This window comes from Anguilla rostrata, chromosome 3 (genome assembly GCF_018555375.3).
Source record: "Anguilla rostrata isolate EN2019 chromosome 3, ASM1855537v3, whole genome shotgun sequence".
In the NCBI taxonomy this organism is placed as follows: Eukaryota; Metazoa; Chordata; class Actinopteri; order Anguilliformes; family Anguillidae; genus Anguilla; species Anguilla rostrata.
Window position 1 is genome coordinate 54889322 of NC_057935.1, and position 8009 is coordinate 54897330.

General features: G+C 40.9%; 1 long non-coding RNA gene across 1 annotated transcript in view; it reads right to left on the reverse strand.

Moving 5' to 3' along the window:
- Nucleotides 1-7682, reverse strand: part of LOC135251184 (uncharacterized) — a 78407-nt gene extending 70725 nt beyond the window's left edge. Inside the window, exons 1-2 of the long non-coding RNA XR_010329096.1 lie at nt 7409-7682; nt 267-451 (exon numbers count right to left, since the gene is read on the reverse strand). This is a non-coding gene — a long non-coding RNA (uncharacterized LOC135251184). The remainder of the gene's footprint in view (nt 1-266; nt 452-7408) is intronic.
- Between the last annotated feature and the right edge of the window lie 327 nt (nt 7683-8009).

The following is an 8009-nucleotide window of genomic DNA, read 5'->3' on the forward strand; positions in this document are numbered from 1 at the left end:
AAAGATGATAACTATATTCTTTTTTTTTTAAAGCAAAAAAAAAACAAGTTAGGCCTTCTGCAGCTTGTGCCCATACTTAGACGCGGCCGTGAAATTAGCATTCTTTCTCTCTGCTTTTGTTCCGCGGCACAGACTCGCTAATATGTTTATGTCTGCTTTTGTTTATATTGTGCGTAAAATTAATCTGCGGGCCGTGAGCCAGCAGACAATGGCAAAGCACCCCAAATCCTCCCTGATCGCTCCCTCGGCTTGCTCCCTCCGCTTACCGTGATTAGCCATCGCAGCCGAGGGGGAACGCCAGGGGTATCCATTCCGTTCGCTGGCATTCTCCTTTAATTCGAGGCAGGTATTGTACGGGCAGCTTTCTGATCACCAATTCGGAGCAGGGATTAAAGGAGTGGAAGCTGCTTTGGAGTAAGTCCCACGGTCCCGCGCTCCTCATGCGCCTGCACTGTAGGGAAAAAACGAGAACAAAAATAAAAGAAATGCCACCGGCTCGGGACGATGCATCACACGAAACAAAAAAGAAGTAAGAAACGAGTATGTGTGGTGTTTTTTATTTTTATTTTTTAAAAGCACATCATTCATTTATCCTGTTTCATTTTTTCTTCATTTATTTGTTTCTTTTATTTATCTATTTTATTTTCTTTTATTTTTTTTTGAGTGGCGATAGCGAGAAGGTCAGGCTTCCTGAATTGGAACACATTTTAATATTCCAGCCTCTCGTTCATATTCATAACGATCTCATCTGTTCTGTTTCTTTTCTCTTTCCCCTAATACCAAAGACTTTGTTCTTTTTTTCCACACATATAAATGATACATGTGATTTCGGGGAATGGAGCAAAAGGTGGGAGATAAAGTGTTCGGCTATGCCCTTAAGGATTCCATTACCAGATAACCAGCGCACACGGGACAAAGGGAAAACTGATAGAAACAACATCCAAAATTACACAGCACACGTAATCATACTACACAATGGCGTATCAATGTTTGCCAAAAGCTTATTGAGTAATAGCGTGGTACAGAATTCATGGAACAGAAGGTTGCAGGTTTGACTTATTTTTGGGCCACCATCATTGTACCCCAAAGCAAGGCATTAATTTCTTTATTACAATTTCCATAATTACATATTGATAGCATGAAAACATGTAAGGAATGTACCATGCGCTGATAAGAAAAAAATTAGAAAAATATTCTTCTCGAGTGCTACATAAATTCCTCTATGTGCTATGAGACTGTGGCCTGCAAAGTTTAATATCAGCTATTCCTATTGGCTGCGTATTTGAGTGAATGCGAGAGCACACCCCTGTGACCAGTGCCTCCTCCTGCCTAAAGCTGGTAGTGTGCACTACTTAATCCCATTGACTGCCTGTAATCTATTTGCTTTCAAATTATTCTGACGTTAAGTCCTGTCCCCAGCCCCCACAACCCTCTCCCCCACTGACAGCATCATCAATCATTTTATTTTCTGTTTTGAATATCCCCCCCACCCCCCCACTTTAATTGCTACAGCATGTGGCAGGGCAGGGGAAATGCATTCAAGAGAGGAGTGGAGGGTAGCTGCAGGCTTCATCACCGTAGACTACACCCCTGGGCTGCACCCCTGAACCACAGCCCTGAATCGTATCCCTGAATGGCACCACTGAACCACACCCCTGAACAATACCAATGACCCCCCCTCCCCAACTGGATGGAAGGATGGGACTGCATCTCTGGTGGCATATGTCCTCGTCCGCCCACCAGTAAGCTCACCTGGCATGTGGCCATCATGCACCGCTAACCCCTTCTCACACAGCCTGCCTGGCAGAGACCCACAGCCAATCACAGCGCTGAAAAAACTGCACGCAAAGCTGACTTCCTCCTCTTCACAACAAACTGAGGACTTCAACTCACTGAAAAGACATGCTGAAGTAAAGTTGCTCACATCGTCACCAAGGACCGAGGGTAGTATTTTTAGAAGAGATGAACAAGAGTTTATTTTATTTATCTGTTTGTTTGTTTCTGTGAGCTATCTTGGCTAAAAGGCTAAAACACAAGCTGCAGGTTTTTCAGGGTAAATGTGCCATGACCTCGGATGTAGGATGCTTGATTTTTACCATATCTGTTCCACTAAAGCATGTCTCATTGCTTTAGCAGAACGATAGTGAACACTGGATTCCGTCTCTGGTGTGACACTGACTCCATGTGAACGTGCTGTAATGTGCTGACCTGAGCAGTCAGTGGACTGTCTCGTTGGGGCCTCCTGGTTTCAATAGGCTGTAATAAATTGCAGTGTTCATTTGGCTTATATTGCCAATGTAATTTGTGATTGAATCTATAATATAGATCTGGAATTGAAATTTTACTGGGAATATAGATACATATTTGAAATGTAACTCTAAAGAAAAGCTCCGTGGTTCAGTGGGTTAGGCCATGCACAGACACAGAAGTCAATGACCCAAACCATACTCATACTTATAAAGGAGCAGTTTTCTGTGCTTTTCGATAGGCTGAAACAGAAGCCTGAGTACTGTGCATAGGTCCCCCTGTATCTGTGGACAGAAAAAGCAGCATTCCAAAACATGTTTAAGTAATGCAGTGTATGCATTACAACATTATTTCACTACCTTTAAAATGCTGTTTAGCCAGATGACATCATCACAATAACGCATTACAAAAACACGCTTCACCAAAGTATTCTCAACCAAGGGGGTGAAATCAATACTGCATGTGCTGAAAAAGCTTCATACATTCAATCAAATGCCCCTTGGGTACTGTTTTCTCACAGACACACCTCAGGTGATGTTTCAAGTGTTAAGGCGTTGAAGGGACGGCGATCTGGAGATCCTGTACCTTGTAAAGATGTGTGCTGCATATTTTATATGGGTGCTGACCCACAACACAAAAAAGAAATGTGTGATTCTAAACAGAGGTCCACTTGTTGACATGTTTCAGTGCACAGTGAAACCAGAACTTAAACACCACGTTAGAATATGCTGATGTGACTATTCTAAAGTCTAACGCCCTCACGCCATCACATTATATCTGCACCGACAGATGGCGAGTGAAGGCACTGTTTTCATTGGGGTCGCCACCTGAATATGTAATGCGGTGGATTGATCTCATTAGCATTTTTGAGCAAATTCATTCGAAACAGAGTTTAGGGAAAAAGAACGCGGAGAGGGAAGATTCGAAACAGGTGCCCATCGGTCGGCCCGTTTGACGTTCGGAGTTGAGACATCACGCTCTGGTTTTGCGGCCACTTCGCGTGTCTCCTCCTTCGCCGGCGAATTCTGAGGCACACGTGTTGAGCGTTTGGCTCGGGGTCGGGATGTGAAGCCGACTGTAACCCAAAGTGACAGCGGTCTGAAGGGACACCCCCGCTCCGTGTGATAGAGCCCTGGGACCAATCAGAATGCGGTTCCCTGGGAAGATTGGACCGGACACCTCAGACGGGTTGCGGACCAGAAGACGTGACTACCCGAGTATTTCGATCCCTGATCAAACTCCCTTTTTTGCATTTTGCGGCAGGCTATGGCGGGAGGGGGGAGTGGGGGTGTGCTGAAATGTGATGGTTCATCGGCACCCTCTCAACTCCCTGCCCACACATTTACCCCCACATAAACAGGACTAGGGAAACCAGGTCATTCTAGGAAGAAGGTGGGAAGTACAGGGTGAAGAAGTCACTGGCCATGTGAGATCAATGGGATAGCCCATGAAATTATAGTCCGCACTCTAATTTCATTTGAAGGTCAATGTCTTCATCGCAGGCAAATGATGAAGTAACTTCAGAAATTGAAATTGTTCACGGTGCAGATTGTCCCTGTGGTAACTTGGGGAAGAGGGGTTCCACTGTGCTATACACAAGGACTGGTCATGGTAGCCCTGAACCTGCTTCTCCCTCCAGCGCCTCCTATTTCTTTCCAAAGATCCTGCGGGCACTCCTGCAGGAACCCCTGCTGCCCTGCCAAGCATCTTCCAGCTGCCTCTCAAGCTTTATGGCTTTGCCCTCCGGAGATCTCTGATTGGAGATGATTGATTAAGGCCCGCCTTTTGATTGATTCGCTGTTGCTCACTGACCTGTGCTATCCTCCGAAAACCCAGAGGACTCTCTTTTTTTACAGCTCTCTTTCTCTTTCTCTCTCTCTCCCTCCCTCTTTCTCTCGCTCTCCCTAACTCCCTCCCTTTCTCTGTCTCTCTCTTTCTCTCTGTCTCTTTGTCTCTCTCTTTCTCAGTCCACTGTAGTTGATCTATCTTGTCTAATGAGAATCATCAACATTTCAAGGGTCTCCCGTTTCCCTAAAATCTACCTGCATCAATCAAAAGGTGGAAGTTGGGGGTTAACTTACCTTTTAAAAAGTTACAAGCTTTTTTTAAACCTAATGGCACTTGTGTATTTTTCTTTTAAAGTTGTCCTGATTAAACCAGATGGTTTTCCCAAATCCTTGAATACACCATACCTGGGTACACCCCCTGCCCTTGGGCATGGCAAAACCATACAATGCATTGTCATATTGCCATGCATTATAATCAAAATGCTGTTGTTTTGTTGTTGGAAATAATAATAATAATAATAATAATAATAATAATAATAATAATAATTTAGAAGTAGAGGAAGAAGAACTGTTGGTGATGTTGTTGATTATTCATTTTGCATGAATATTTATTCCAAACGACTTGCAATGTAAAACATTAAAGTGAAACAAAGCCAATTATACAGTTATACATTTAATTAAAATTCAGATGTCAATACAGAATAATAAGCAAAAAATTTAGAGCTACTCTATATGGCCAAAAGTATATGGGCATCCAGCATCTCACCCAAAATTATGGGCATTAATATAGAGTTGGTCCACCCTTTGCTGCTATAACAACCTCCACTCTTCTGGGAAGGCTTAATACTAGATGTTGGAGCATTGATGCAGGGATTTGTTTCCATTCAGCCAGAAGAGCATTACTGAGGTTGAGCACTGATTGGGCAATTAGGCCTGGCTCTCAGTTGGCTTTCCAATTGATCCCAAAGGTGTTGGATGGGGTTCAGGTCAGGGCTCTGTGCAGATCTGTCAAGTTCTTCCACACCGTTCTCGTCAAAACCATTCCTATATGTATGGACCTCACTATGTGCCCAGGGGCATCGTCCTGCTGAAACAGGAAAGGGCCTTCCTCAAACTGTTGGCCAAGCACAGAATCGTCCAGAATGTGATTGTATTCTGTAGCATTAAGATTTGCCTTCACTGAAACTAAAGAACCTAGCCCAAACCATGAAACACAGCCTCAGACCAAGGGTGTCCAGATACTTTTGGTTATGTGGCAAAAGAACATATGTAAAAACAAATGCACACATAAACACATACAAATATACACACTCAGTGGGTCTCTCAGGTATTGCCTTCTCTCTCTCTCTCTCCCATGAACTTCCACCAGCTCTCTCTCTCTCTCTCTCAATCTCTCCCATGCTATTCATGTATGCAGCTCCTGTAGCAGGATCTCAGTAATAAATCTAAATTAGCTGTGTCGATTCTGTTTTGTATTGTCACACTTAGTCCAGCCCTGACATATGGAAGATAAACATGCAGTGGATAATGTTGTTTTTAGCTGTTGTTATGTTGTTATGTTATGTAAATTAGGTAAAGGAAAATATTGTATTGATACTAAGAAATGTATTGATGCAAGGAATAGCTTTCTAGACCTTGTAGTAGTCGTGTCCATGGACAGGATAAACACTACATGCATTATATATATATATATATATATATATATATATATATATATATATATATGGCAAAATGATGAGTCTAGATGTGTTGAATGACATGCACCTATAATGAGACTTAAATGTGCAGATGCTAATTTAAAAAGAAATAAATTAATAAATAAATAAAAATTTTACATTTTAATTTAAACATTTAAATGTGAAATAATAATAATAATAATAATAATGTGTCTGGTCTAAATCACAGACTTGCAGAGGAGTATGATGGCACCAAAGTTCCCTGCTTTGATATTCAGACATTGATGAATACCAAAGTCAAGAGACATGCCTGCCTCCTCACTATCATCCAGACAAGGACGAACAATCAATATGTCAAGCGCCTGCGGGGTGGAGGTGACTGATGACAGTGCATTCTGGGATAGCCTCTCTGTTTGAGTGAACCTTGGAGATCAGAGTGATTCTCCAAAGTTCCCAAGAAGAGAAACTTGCTGGACGGCTGGATGGAGGCACCAAGCTCAGTGCCGCTCCAGAAAGCCTACAGAAAGGACAGCGTACTTGCATAGGAATTTACTAGAAATTATTCTATGGTTCCTTGGTTCCCCATTAAGCAATACACTGTACTGTCCAACAGAATTGTCGGGGCCATAGAGGTTTATAGATAAACATGCCACCTGACCGAACACATGGTGGTTCACAGGGAAAGAAAACAAAACTGAAGCAAATTCATTAATGATGAAGGTTTCTATTAATGTATACGTATAGTATACGTAATTAGACTCAGACTAGGGCTAGACAATATGGACTACAATTATCGCAATATGTTGTTTGTTTGTTTTGTTTTTTTTTGTTTTTTTTTTGGTCAGTAAGTACCAGGACATAATGATCTCACAGTATAGTAATTATCAAATAATGCTCTGTATAAAGTTTGAAGGGCATTTTCAACTGAAAATAAGACATGATGGATGAAGCCTGATGGCTTAAAGATAAAACTATTATCTCACCAACAAGCTGATATTCAAACTGCATTCTACACACTCTTAAATGTTGGTAACTCAGAAAATGAAGGCAAAATACACAAACATTTACTTGACGAATTGTCTTGGAAAGGTTACTTGCATTATATTTGTATATTTTTAAAAACAGGTTATCATGTTGTAGCTATAAATATTTTTTATAAAACAGATAGTTCCGGTCCTGGATGCTGATTGGTCAATAAAGCGTTTCAGCAGTGCTATGATACACAATATATTAGCAGCTATGACACAACATCCTGTTCACCTTATTGTGTATAATTATAATTTGATAAATAATGATCAAACAAGCTCTTATTAGAATCTCAGTAGAATGTTGCCCTTCCAAAAGATTCAGCACAATAAGACACATTATTAATAATGCAACAGCAATATCAAATCAATGCAACATACATATACAGTTGACCACTGCTAGCAAAGAAATGCTACTTGATTGCTTTCAAAAACAAAAACATTATAAACTGTAAGTCATTGTCATAAAAAATTACAACCGCTATTGACCAATAAACACACCAGCATTGCATTGATTTAAAACATCAAAAAAAAAAATTGATCTGAAGGAAGCTGATGATTAGCAATCAAATTGGAAGAAATGAAAACTCTCAGACTTGAAGTAAACAAGTGTTTTTCTTTTCAAATTTAATTCTGAACTACAGTGCCTACCATGTTTATAAAATGATCTTACCTTCATGTTTGAATAAAGATGAAGAAAAGCAAAAGCTTTCATCAAAGCTGGGTGAGATAAAATTCCCAAGTTCACTCGCTGTGAACTTCATTCGAAATTGAGGGGACATCATGTGAGATATTTCATTAATGGACAGGAAATCGTTAGCCGTTAAACTACAAATCGGGCCACGATCTAAATCTTTCACGTGAAAGTTCATTAATTGGAAATGGCACGTGAAGCAGTCTATTCTCTCTGGGATTCTGTGTTACAGGAAAATGGCTGCTGGGGTTGAATTTAGCCAGATTGACCTTTGACCTTCAGACAGAGCACTCCCCTTTTGGCAATTTTTTTGCAAAGTGAGGCCTATTCCCACATGAAAAGCAGGAATGGGCCTGCTTCACATTGTCGCTATGGTAATTCAATGGTGTTTCATACATACCGTGTGTGTGCTTATATATGGTGCTTATATATGCGTGTGTGTGTTTGTGTGTGTGTGTGCGTGTGTGTAAATAGTTATATCATAAATATTATTTTTTTCTGTTGACCATAATTGTTCAAAAATTATCTGTTACAAATTTAAGTCTGTAGCCATGCTTTGTAAAACTGTTCTCACCTACTT